Raw genomic sequence first — 13,415 nt, forward strand, 5'->3', positions numbered from 1 at the left:
CTTTTGTAGCCAGATACTCTGTGCCTGTGAGCTGTGTGGCTATCTTTAAAGTAGAGAGCCTTTCTGTGCTCAGTGTCCAGATCTATTTAAAAGGGGTAACAAGGCCAGCCTCACTAGGTTTTTGGTTTTCTGTTTTTTTCTTTTTTGTTTTGTGTTGTGTTTTGAAGGACTTAGACGTGTCTATGAAAGGCCAAGCCTAGTGTATAGGGAGGGCCAGACCCTTCACTTTAGGACCCTATGGCAGTACCAGGTGGTACAGCCTAGCAGAACTGTCACTGTGATGATGGTGGCTGAGTTGCCTGCGTAGTGATGGAGGGTGATAGGAGAGCCCCCTGACAGGTAGTCTCTGTTCTAATGAGACCTCTTCTGTATGTTCATAGTACCCCTGTGAGGCAGGCATCACATTGTCCTGTGTTGCAAGAGAGAGAACTGAATCCAAGGGAGAAGGAGATACAACATGTTTCTAAAACCAGTAAAAGCCAATAAAACCAGTAACTGTTAGAGCTGGGATTTGAACTCAGGAACCCCCTAGTTCAATACCACTGCAAACATCCTTCTTCAAAATTGAGGGCAAGATAGTTCTTCTTAGGGTCCAGGAAATACTTCTACCTTTACAGGAGAATTCTGGTCAGGACAAGTCTGCTGAGCCAGGGGCATGTTGTTGAGCTAAAGCCAAGGCCCAGACACCCACATCCATGAAGTTACAGAAATGCTGGCCCTGAGGTGACTGATAGTCCTGACCCTGGCACTGACGATGAGAAAATGCCTGCTCTAACCAGAGAGGACAAGCAGGCCAAGTGGGAAATCATAGCTTTTCACACCTTGGACATCATAGCTGAGCCCATAGATGTAAATATAAGATGGGTAGAGAATTCTTAGAATCCTCAGAAGGCAGCTCCCAGGATCCACCCCAGAATCCAAACATAGCAGGCAAGATGGCATATACTTGCAACCTCAGTACTGAGGATGCCTGAGGCAGAAGGATTTTGAGTTCAAGGCTAGCCTCAGCTAATAGAGTACGCTACAGCATCAAAAGAAAGGACTCCAAATACAGATCTCTATGTCCCTAGTACCTGAGCCAGATGGCAAGGTATTCTAGGGAACCTATGCTTCCTTCCTTCCTTTTTGAAACTAGGTGTTCTCTCCTTCAACCCTATCAGCTCCCGGGATGATACTGACTCATTCTGTAGCAGACAAAACACCCTAGGCCTTGTCCCTTACCCAAAGAGCTTCCAAAGCCACACCCTCACCCACATCGCAGTCTGCAAAGCCACTTTTAATCCCCAACACCTAGGGGATTAAAACATATAAATACACACAGGAGCCCAGGGACCTCACTGGCCCATCTACTCAGCACTTGGAATTTCTGGAACTCTCCAGGTAATCATGAGAGGCCAGATCTGACATCTTTCCATAGCTCCTGTCTGGGGTTTTGAAGCCACCATGCTCTATGACTGGGCAGGCGGTGGGGTGAGGTAGAGTGGTAGGGATTGAGGGAAGGACAAGCCTGTGAAATAGGTGGTACATCAGAGGCCTGGGCCCTTGGGAGACAGTCCTGTCTCCTTCATCAGAGGCGAGGTGGAGACTGAGCGGCTAGTGGTGGGGGGTGAGGTGGCATTTGAGGGAGATGACATGGGGAGCAGGGGCAGAAGCCTAGGATTCTAGCCAAGGCATCCAGGGAATCCAGACCAGCTCTGGCAGAGGTCAAGGAAGGCAGGGATAGGCAGCAGTGGCCACTCTCACAACTGAATCTTTTAAGAAGAACACAGAGAGTCCCTGCTAGCTAAAATGGCAGTGGGTGAGCACGGCCAGACCAGCATCTTACCTGCGCTGCAGGCACCACTTTCGATGACCAAAACTGAACCGCCGCTCTCTCTGGAAGCCAGCGTTCATGTCCACTCCAGCTGCGGTGCCTCTGCTCACACGCTCCTCCTCCCCGAGGAAGGGACGGTGCGCCTGGCCAGTGGCTCGTGGGAGTCTTCCATGAGCTACTTCAAGGTGGCTTGGTTTGTGCCTCTGATCCTGCATGGGGTGGGGAAGGTGGAAGCCATCCATGGTCAGAGAGTTTTCTAGATCAACTTTTAGGTACAGAACAACTCCTGCCTTATCCCAAGTCCTGAACTCCCTCCAAGCTGATTTTTTGTCCTGTGTACTCTTGGAGAGACAGTGGGATGCAGTGGCCCTGGGATGGCACACTATACTCCTTTGGCCCATGCTGAACTTCTCTGAGCCTCATTCTTTGCCAATCAGGTGATCACAGTTCCTGGTGGACTTCAAGGTCTCCAGATGCCTGGAGTGCAGTCTTGGGACCACGACAGGTGAGTGGGGTCTGTGACAGGGCACCCTTGACCTTCAATAGGCTTGAGGGAACTCTAGTTTCAGGGTAGAGTTTTCTGTTTGGTTCTAGATGAGGAAGTTAGAGAGACTGGCATCAGGCAGACTCTATGAATTCCTCCTGGTTTGAAGGTAGAAGGGCCATGTGTGAAGGATCTATGAGCATGGTCGCCTAGAATGACCATGAAGCTGAAACCTAGCAAGAAAACAGAACCTCAGTCCTCCAACTACAGGGAATCAGGTTGCATCAACACAGGAGTGATACTGGGAAAGTGTTAACACTCTCTGGAGCAGAGTTGAGTTCTCAGTTTACCCACACCCCACGCAGCCTGAGCTACTGCAGATGGGAGTAAGTGCATTCAGGGTGGCGGGGCTATAGTCTAGGGATCTACAGAAGCAAGCTGGCACATGGGTATGGTCTGCAATCACTAAACTTGAGGGGTCTGCTAACCAGCAAGAAAACTAACATGACTTGTAACGGTGCCTGCAAGGTCTTCAGACAGGGGTAAGGACTGGGGAGACAGGAGGTGTGGGAATACATTGTGGTTCCCAAGTCACTAAGCAAAACCCAGTGTTCAGGCCAAGGGAAGCCTGGGGCAAGACAGGAGCTCCATAGTGGTTACTGAGCAAATGGAAGGATGTGCAAGCTCTGCCACTCAGGCACCCGCTTAGCTGGCTGTTGTGACACTCAAACAAGAAACTACAGAGGAAAGTGCCCCCTGACCCAGAAAACCTGAGTTGTTTAGCTGTGTGCTACATAGCATGTTCTTGCTACCATGCTCATTGGGCTGTCTAGTTTATCTGCTTCTGGCGGTATGGTGTGGTATCTGAGAATTTGGTCTCAGGCCATAATACCCTAGGTTCAAGTCCTTATGACCTTTGTGGCATGGGAGGTCACTGTGTGAAAAGGAGACCGAAGACAGTGAGGGCTTCCTGGGCTTTCATGAGTCACTGTGCATGAAGTGCTGAGAACAATGCCTGGCACGTGGCACAACCCACATAATTGCCACGGACTTTGTCCCAGAGTGGAGCATAGTAACATGGAGTAACCTGCACATAGGCCTGCGGCATTGTCCCCTTGCTCACTCTCGGCACCATGCTTTGTAAGAGCTCAGTCCTTGGCAACCACTCCACAGGGCTGATTGCTACAGAACAGAGGTCACCTGAGGTCCTCAATGTCCCCTCCCACCACACCTGCTGCTGTTCAACTCCACAGAGTGGCATTTCACCACCACACAGTAGAGAGGACTGGCTCTGTGGCTCCTGAGTCTGCCAATGGAACCATCTAGACTTTTCACAATTCCACCATTTCCCATCACCTCCAAGTCTAACCTCCCAATCCACTGCAAGTATTACAAAAAAAGGGGGGGTACCTGATTCCTCCCACTAAGATCCCAAAACACACACACACACACACACACACACACACACAGCAGGCCCGCCTCTAAGCCCTTGTGTCTCTCCCCCACAGCATGTCTGCTTGTCCTGATTATCAGCCCACTCAGCCAGTTCCCACCACACTGGACATGAGTTCCACTGCCCACAAGGTCCAATGCACGCATGCTACATTTCTCTTGAAATAAGCAAGTGTCCACTGTGCAGATACCAAGAGCTGAGAGTGCTTCCAGATGGAGTGTGTTCACTCAGGCTTCCTCTGAATCACATGCAGTCCCTAGCAGGCATCTCGCATAGCCAGTGTGTGACAATTCTTTTTAGAGCCCAACATGGTCGTTCATTCACACAACAGATGCTCATGGAGTGCCCATGTTGGGTTCAGGTGGCTGGCAGTTGCCAAAGACAGAAATTGCACAAGATTTGGTCCTTGTTTTCAAAGGAACCACAGTGGAGTTGACTCTGATGGTGTCTGGATGTAGGAAAGAATGTTTCAAACAGACACCTCCAACCCCCTTCCTGCATGAGGGCCAGTCAAGAGCCTACACACTGAGAAATGATGACTAAGGTAGGAGTCAGCGGGGTTAAGGAAAAGAGGTTTGCTAGAGGAGGGGTAGGATTTGAGTGGAATGAGGTTATGGAATGGTTTTGATTAATGAGTTAATGTGCTTGGGATGAGGGCCATGGCTTGTGGAAGAGATAGGATGGGCAGAAGCACGGAGGCTATTTTCATCCTGCCACAAGTCACTCCAAGTATTCCACAGTAGCTGCCCAGCTACAGCTGTATACTAGTCACCTGAAAATGTCATCCCCAATCCCCAAGTTTCTAGATGACAAAGAGGGCCCACTGGTCTGCCTCTTGTCCCCCCAAATGCCACTGAAACAAAAAAGAGACTATACAAATTGGAACGGATCCCCAGTCGTATCAGCTGCCAGCAACCCTGAGGACTCAGAGGAGTGGGGAGCACAGAAAGCCCTTTCACACCTGCTGATGGCTCCAGGCAGGCATGGAAAAGGGCCATCCCAAGCCCAGGAAACCAGCTTAGACTGGGAATGATAATCTTGGGATAAAGGGATCCTCTGAGTCCCCAGGAGACCAATGTGGGCAGGAGGCAAGCAACAGAAGCCGAGGCAACCTACCTCTGCCCTGTACACTTTCAGCCAGTAGCTCTGGATGGCATGACAGACATTAAGAAACTCCCAAAAGATACCACCCTCTCCTCAGATGCTTATGCAATACGATCCTGTGGTTCCCTTGTCTTGCCTCAACACTCTATGTCTGCTATTTCCACCAGTCACAGACTGTGGTATGACAGTCCATACACAATCTTGAGCCAATACCCATGGAAAAAGAACTTTTACTCCTTAGCAGAGCCAACCCTCCCTACTCCAGACACACCTGGGGTTCATGGAGCCGCTATGCTCCCTTCTCAGGTCAGAGAGCACTTCAGCTTTGATTAACACTATCTAGAAAGATTTGAAAGGCTAACATTTCAAAGTCTCTATAAGAAATGTTGAACACTGCATTGATACATGTCCTGGTTTGCTTTCTATTGCTATAATAAAACACTCTGACCAAGGCAACTTGAGGAAGAAAGTGTTTATTTTATCTTAGACTTACAGGTCGTGGTTTATCATTGAGGGCAGCCAGGGCAGGACCTCAAGGCAAGAAGCTGAAGGCAGAAATATGGAGCAGAAAACTTCTTACGAGCTTGATCTCTGTCTTGTGCTTAGCATTTCTCATACAGCCCGGACTTCCTTGCCTAGGGAGGGTGTCACTCACAGTGGGGTGGGCCCTCCTGCATTCATCATCAATCAAGACAATCTCTCACAGACATGAACATAGGTTCATCTGAACCAGGAAATTCCTCATTCGAGGTCCCTCTTCCAATATGACTCAAGATCATGTCCAGTTGACAAAACGAAACCTGCACACACTGGATTTGATATCTCCTGCTAGTGGGTAACAGGGATGAAACCTCAAGGCTTGAGGGGAAAAGAGGTAATAAAATCCCTGAGATCCATTGCTCAGTCAAGGCTCAAATAGAAAGAGAGAAATACTTAAATAAGAGGCCACCCACCTATCTGTTCTTAAAAAGTCATCCAAGGAATTACTCCACCAAAACAGAGAGAGAGAGAAAGATAGAGAGAGAGAGAGAGAGAGAGAGAGAGAGAGAGAGAGAGAGAGAGCAGAATAAGTCATTCAAGAAAGGAAAAGAAAGGAAGAACAGGAAACAAGAACAATACAAGCAGAGGTTGTCCAATATCACCTGGACAAATGTCTGTCAGGATGGGGACACATTGCTGGAAATTAGAAACTTACTTCTAGATATGAACACACAAAAGTTTCATTTCAGGGTAACTATTTCTAAAGGTAAAATGAAAGCCTTCTTAACCACCGGGTATGAGAGAGAAAGCAGGAACAAAGATTATTCAAGCAATGTATCAAGAATCGGGAAAGCCAAAGTTAGTCACAAAGGAAAAAGGATAACACCGAGAGACATGAAGTACGATGGTGAAAGAGAGCCAAGCGTATTAATGAATTCAATAATGCAAATAAATTCAATTATCTTATTCTAAGTTGAGAGACCAGGATGGTAAAAGAGAATATAGACCCAGTCATATATCTGGAAATAATACCCTTAAACTGATGAAGGAAATCTATGAAATGGGGGAAATGGTTAGACAAGCAAGACGTTTAATAGCCCTGGTAGTTACAATGCAGAATGAAACACAAACACTGGGCAGGGAAAAGTGCAATGTTCTGTGTTTCTCGAGGCCTCTTTCCACAAGAAGCCACAGACTACAAGCTTGACCTTCACCCTGAATAAAATGAAGGAGATAGTATAATCTTAGAACCACAGGGCAAGCAGGGGTGTCATGTGATCCCAGCCCCAGGGAAGCTGAGGCGAGGGGATTGTGAGTTCAAGTCCAGCCTGAATTACATCATGAGACCCTGTCTTGAAAACAAAACAAAGAACTACGGGGAGGAAGGGTGAATGTCCTGGGTGTCACCAGTCAGTGTGGGCAGGACACAGAACCTGTAAAGAAGCCCATGTAGACAGGGAGTCTGTAAGCTTCACTTTACACACACACCCCAGACACATATAAAAAGGTCTCTTGTTTGTACATCCTCACACTAAATGACAAGAAAATGATCTGCCTCTAAAGCATGCAAGTAGTGCAGACCCCGAGAGCAGCTCTCAGGGCAATTGCCAGAAATCTTTGCAGTGAAACCCAAAACACCAAATCAGTGGGGCACGTGGCAGTGCCAAGACACTTTCTAAATGACTTGAATAAAGGGGACTTCAAGACAGAAATGGTGGGGAACTGGAAGGAGGGAAGCTTACTGTTTGGAAAGCTGTGGGCACAGGCAATGCTGCACTCAGAGGGAAAACAAGCCTCCCACGATTCTGTGATGAGAGGAGAGGGAACAAAGTGACACCAGTTCAGGCATACACCAGGAATCCCAGACATTCAAGGGGATGAGGCAGGGGGGTATTTGAGACCAGCCTGGGTGACTCAGCAGGGCACTATCTCAAAATATAATAATAATTAAAAAAAAAAGACTAGGGGTTGGGATTGTAGCTCAGTGGCAGTGTTTGCCTAGGGTTTGGGAGTCCTTGGATTTCATCTCTTGTATTAAAAAAAAAAGTGCTCTCTCTTCTCCAGCCAAGCAAGATGCCCAAGGGAAAGAAGGCCAAGGGGAAGAAGGTGGCCCCGGCCCCCCGCTGTCGTGAAGAAACAGGAGGCCAAAAAGGTGGTGAATCCTTTGTTTGAGAAAAGACCTAAGAACTTCGGCATTAGGCAGCCCAAGAGAGATCTCACTCGCTTCGTCAAATGGCCCCATTACATTCGGCTGCAGCAGCAAAGGGATGGCCTCTATAAGCTGCTTAAAGTACCTCCTGCCATTAAGCAGTTCACCCAGGCCCTAGACAGGTAAACAGCTACCCAGCTGCTCAAGCTTGCCCACAAGTACAAGCCAGAGACAAAGCAGGAGAAGCAAAAGCTGATGGCACATGCTGAGAAGAAGGCTGCTGGCAATGAGGATGTCCCAACCAAGAGGCCACCCGTTCTTCGAGCAGGAGTCAATACAGTCACCACCTTGGTGGAGAACTAGAAGGCTCAGCTGGTGGTAATCACCCACGATGTAGACCCCATTGAGTTGGTGGTCTTCCTGCCTGCCCTGTGTCGGAAGATGGGGGTCCCCTACTGCATCATCAAGGGAAAAGCCAGGTTGGGATGACTGGTCCACAGGAAAACATGTACCAACATTGCCTTCACACAGGTTAACTCGGAAGACAAGGGTGCTCTGGCTAAGCTGGTGGAAGCTATTAGGACCAGTTGAAACAACAGATATGATGCAATCCACCGCCACTGGGGAGGCAATGCCCTGGGTCCTAAATCTGTGGCTCGAATTGCTAAGCTAGAAAAGGCAAAGGCCAAAGAACTCGCTACTAAACTGGGTTAAATGTACACTCACTGCTAAGTTTTCTGTACATAAATACAAACTTATCTTACATTTAAAAAAAGCAACCAACCAAAATAGCCCAGAAGAACAAAATGAGTAAAGTCCAAAATAAAAATGAATGAACAAGCAACTGAAGCTGACACCACCACCTCCAATGCAATGCCACGTCTGTGCCCTTACACCTTGAACACCCGTGATTGCCACCAACAGATGAGACCAGGAGTAAGAAACAAAGTCAGAGCATTGAGAAAGGGAAGCATGCATGCAAACTTTGACAATGTACGATCATCGGGATTCAGCTTTTTACATCAATGGTGCATTTGAAACCTTTCTAGGAAATGATTATTATACACAAAACCGGGAGGAAAGGGAGAAACACTGAACCAACCAATAACTACAGGAGAGGCTGAACGGGCTGTCAAAGAGTAGATTCTCAATTGCCAGAGCAAGGGTGGGGTATTCAAATAAAGGGACAGTGGACTGTGTGTCCCCTTGCTCACTAGGTACTCTGAAGTGTCCGTGATGTGTCAGGCACTATTCTAGGCCAGTGAGCTCCATACAGATAGTAACATAGAAACATCAGAAAACAGAGAGGGAGCTGGCCTTCCTGGAGCTGAGCATCCAGCCAGATGAGAACAACAAACAGATGGAATGGTGCGTGGTGGTGAGCGCCTGGAGAAAAACAAACGGTAGAATTGCACCTGAGGGCAAGTGGGAAAGGCTCCTTTAGGCAGGGTTCACCCACCATGCATGCCTAGATGATGGCACTGATTGAAGATATAAACTAGGCAAGTGTCCTGGGTAGGGTTCTAAGTCTGTGATAAACACTGTGGCCAAATTAACATGGAGAGGAAAGGGTTTATATAATCTTACAACTCTCAGATCACACTTCATCTCTGAGGAAGTCAGGGCAGGAACCTGAAGACAGGAACTGATGCAGAAGCCATGGAGGAACACTGCTTATTGGCTTCTTCACCATGGCTTGCTCAGCCTGCTTTCTTATACAACTCAGGACTTCCTGCCCGGGGATGGCACAACCCTGTGGACTGAACGCTCACACTTCAATCATTAATCAAGAAAATGCATTCCAGACTTGCCCACAGGCAATTTGGTGGAGGAATTTTCTCAGCTGAGGTTCCTCTTCCTGCATAACTCCAGTTGACCAAAAACCAAGACACCAGGCATGGAGGCATGTGTGTGCAACCCAAGCACTGGGGAGGCTGAGGCAGGAAGGTCCCGAATTTGAGGTCATTTTGGGATACACAGTGGGGCCCTATCTGAAATCCCATTCAAATAGACGCAACATACAAGCAAACCTGTGCAAAACGTCAGGGCTTTTGTAACATTAGTGCAACATTGTTGGATAGCAGCTTTCAAAGCCTGAGTTGGACTTTAGCGTTTTGACTACACAAAAAAAAATCAAGTAACCTATGCAACAGGAGACCTCCCCATTGATGTTTTAGAAAGGAAAATAAAGTAACAGTTTTAAAATATTTGTAGATTTTTTTTAATTTTTGAATTCTTAAGGTTTGATTCCTATAATTCTGGAGAAAAGAAAGCTTAAATCCTCATTATTTACTCCATTGACATAACTCCTTTTGTCAGACATGTTCCTTATTTTGAGATGGAATGCTTGGTAACAAAATAGGCACTGAGATATTTGGCAGTACACAAAAGTGTTGAAGAATATTGGTTTAACTATGGAAAGATTTGTTGCATTTGCTTATGTTCGAAGATATTGGTTTAACTAGGTAAAGTTGTGTTGCACTTGTTTAACTCTGTAAAGATGTGTTGCTGTTTTGCCTTGTCTGCCTAATGCACCTTATTAATCTAATAAAAAGCTGACTGGCCAATAGTGAGGGACGAGGTATAGGCAGAGCTGCAGGACAGGGATAATAAGAAGGAAAAGGAATTTAGGCTTGGGGGAGAAAGAAAAAAGAGATGCCAGGGAGACGCCAGAGACATGGAGGAAGCAGGAAAGTAGGACATACAGAATGAAAGGTAAAAAGCCCTGAGGCAAAATGTAGATGAATAGAAACAGGTTAAGTTAAAAAAAAAAAAAAAGCTAGTGGGAAAAGCCTAAGCTAAGGCCGAGCATTTATAATTAATAATAAGTCTCCATGTCTTTGGGAGCTGGTTGATGGCCCAAAGAAAATACCAACTACATAAAAAGGATCATGATCTATAATATATAACAAGTACTTTCAATAAAATAAGTAAAACAGGAAATAAACTGGGGAGAAGAAATGAACAGATTTAAGAAAGTAAAAATGACCAATAAAACATGCAAATATGTTAGCTTCAGTAACAACCACAGATGCAGGCTAATTGTCACTATTACTTTTCCTCGGTTGGCAGTGAAGAAAATGATGGTCACCATCAGGTGTTGGAGACATGGAGTCAACGGACATGTGTCAGATACAGCTGGAAGGTAATGGTCAGGGGAACCTCTTGACATATATACCACAATGATGGGTGAAGTCCTTCTGTATGCTGTGAATATATGTTTCTCTTTTTGGTTGATGAATAAAGCTGCTTTGGCCAATGGACAGGCAGGATGTAGCCAGGGAGAAAGTATAGGCAGGGCTACCAGACTAGGTGAATGCAGAGAATGAGTCGCAAGAGAGATAACATGTAGCTGCCAAGAGAGCAAAAGATCTGGGCATTACCGGTAAGCCAAGGCCATGTGGTTAATAGAAATGGATTAATAATTAAGAGAGAGAGCTAACTAATAGAAGCCTAAGCCATTGGCCTAAGTTTATAATTAATATAAGCATCTGTGTGTTTATTTGGGCTGTGGGACCTGGTGGAACGGAAACTTCCATCCATACCACGATGCATGTTGGCCCTAAAACCACACAAATGTGCACAAGTCAACACTCACAAACACACATATGTGGAGGGTTAAACAGCACTATCTTCAACAACTGAAAGTGGAGGAAACAGTCTTCATATCTATTGGCAGAAATTGGTTTTGTAAGCAAACAATGATTAATCCATCCAGCTAGCTGTCATGAGATAAATACATTCCCTTGATGAAAGACAGACACACTCTGTAGTCACAGACCTTCCTGGTAACTCTGTATTAGGTATGAATAATAACACTTTTCAGGGGTGTTCCCTTCATCTGCCTGCTACCCCAATTTTCCATATGGACCTGGGAGAAACAAAGAGGTCAGGGTAGGAGGTGAGCCTCAGTATGTCTGTCTGCTCCTTGGCTCTGAACATCGTGCTATTGATATAATAATAGCAAAGGCACAGACACATACCTGTTCACATCTGGGAACCTAGAAGGTCATGGACGACAAATCTCAGCTGTCAGCATGTCCTGGGCTGGACTGTGGGTGGGGTGTGAGACATGAATTTTTTCTCACAGACATCTCTATCTCTATAATGACCCTTTGTTTTAATAATAAGCAAGTTTTGCATTTATTTGTGTATATGTATGTATGCATGTATGATGTATGTATTTCTGAGACAGAATCTCATGTAGCCCATGCTGGCCTAGAACTTGCCATGTAGTCAAGGATATGAACTTCAAATTGTCCTGCCTCTACCTCCTGAGCGCTGGAATTGGGGACTGAACCCAGAGGCATGTGCATGCAAGCACTTTCCCAACTGAGCCACAGCTCAGTCCCATGTTGTACTATTGCAATTTATAAGTGATAAAAAATGTAGAGAGACAGTGGAATAGGGTTACCAGAGCTAGAGGTGGGGGTGGGGAGTAGAGAGAAAGAGTGGCTGGTTAACAGGTCTAGATCGCTGGTTTGACAAGGGGAATGTTATGGAGACAGGTGGCAGTAGCAGGTGTGCAGCAAAGAGATTGGATTTAATGTCCCCGAATTGCACATTTAAAATGGTTAAGACAGTAAAGTCAATCTTGGGTGTATTTCAACACACACACACACACACACACACACACACACACACACACACACACAATTGGAGATAAGGTATGTGTTCTGTCTGCAGAGAATAGATCTGAGAAGAGCCTGTGGGAACAGGGGTTTATCTGCAAGGCTGCACAAGTCCAGTGCATGGATAGGACCAGGTCCTTTGTGGACTCTATGGAAAGCCACTGGGGGCTGTCCTGTGGAGTCAGAGCACCATAGTGCAGCCTCTGACGCAGGCATAGGGACCAATTCTGCTGGACACTGGGGCTGACATCGCTGTAGCTGTGTTCCAAAGTAACCCCAGGGGCAGCAGGAGCACCCTCAGTGTTTCTAGGAGCCGGGGATGAAGTCAGGCAGCTGTGGACTCTGCTTGGAGTCTCACACCCCAATCTCAGAGAAGATGAAGGTGAGTGCTGAGGGGGGCATTGCAGGCAGTGCCAGTACATGGGGAAGCTGGATTTGCTATGTATGGGGCAGGGAATGGATCTTTGAGCTTTTCTTTTTATTTCTACTACTGTGGCTTGTGGGTCAATAAGAAGATGTGGAAATCCAAGACACACGGACACACTGGTAAGATCAGTAGCTGGATCGTGTCAGGCTATGGGCACCTGGGAGAATTAAGAGCAATAATGGCATAACTCACTTGCCACAGGCTATGAGAGTAGTGAGGGATAGCCCAGAATCTGCACTGATGGCAACAGGATGACTGGGGTTCAGTCCCCGCTTTCATCCATTAATAGCTGCAGCCTCGGCTGAATTGCTTAACCTCTCTGAGCTGCACTCTCCTCCTGAGTCAGAAGAGAAGAGCCTGCCTATTGTGCATCTTTTCATTGGAGATGGGAGACCGAGGCACCAACCGACCAAAGAAAGGATTCCACCCAAGGCCAGTGAACCAACGAGCATGTTAGGATGACATGGGTGACTCTCAGGGAATGGAAAAACTGGAAAGCACCCCCCCAATCATGATGAGGACTCTCAAAAGCTGAGAGTTCCACCCTATTAACCCTCCACTTTGTGTGTCAGTTAGCCCATGTGTAGCTGGGGAGGGATTATGAGTGGGGGGTGTCACAGGATGGATGGAGTATCTGGAGTCTGGGGTAAGGGTTCGATGAGTCTCCTTTATATGGGATGGCAATATGCCTGATCCTCCAAGAGCCTCACACAGAACAGCAGAGCTGCTCCAGTTTCAAGACCATGACTGTCTTACTCCACTTCTTTCAGATTCCTCATGTGGACCAGAAGAGACACTGGGAATATGTCCTGCATGTAAGTGGTATTCCGTGAGTGTCCATGCCCTTCCTCAGTTCCCTGCATGTATCTCTTCC

The 13,415-nt window shown here is 46.8% G+C and overlaps 1 protein-coding gene and 1 pseudogene across 2 annotated transcripts in view; one reads left to right on the top strand and one right to left on the bottom strand.

The window, feature by feature from the left end:
- Hivep3 (HIVEP zinc finger 3) overlaps positions 1–13,415 on the bottom strand; it is a 109,314-nt gene that overhangs the window by 73,593 nt on the left and 22,306 nt on the right. For both annotated transcript variants that reach the window (XM_027399128.2, XM_027399126.2), the window contains exon 2: positions 1,826–2,022. The gene's annotated coding sequence lies outside the window, so the exon portion shown is untranslated. The remainder of the gene's footprint in view (positions 1–1,825; positions 2,023–13,415) is intronic.
- On the top strand, positions 7,408–8,245 carry LOC100755372 (annotated as a pseudogene).

The sequence above is a fragment of the Cricetulus griseus genome, chromosome 2, assembly GCF_003668045.3.
Source record: "Cricetulus griseus strain 17A/GY chromosome 2, alternate assembly CriGri-PICRH-1.0, whole genome shotgun sequence".
NCBI lineage: Eukaryota > Metazoa > Chordata > Mammalia > Rodentia > Cricetidae > Cricetulus > Cricetulus griseus.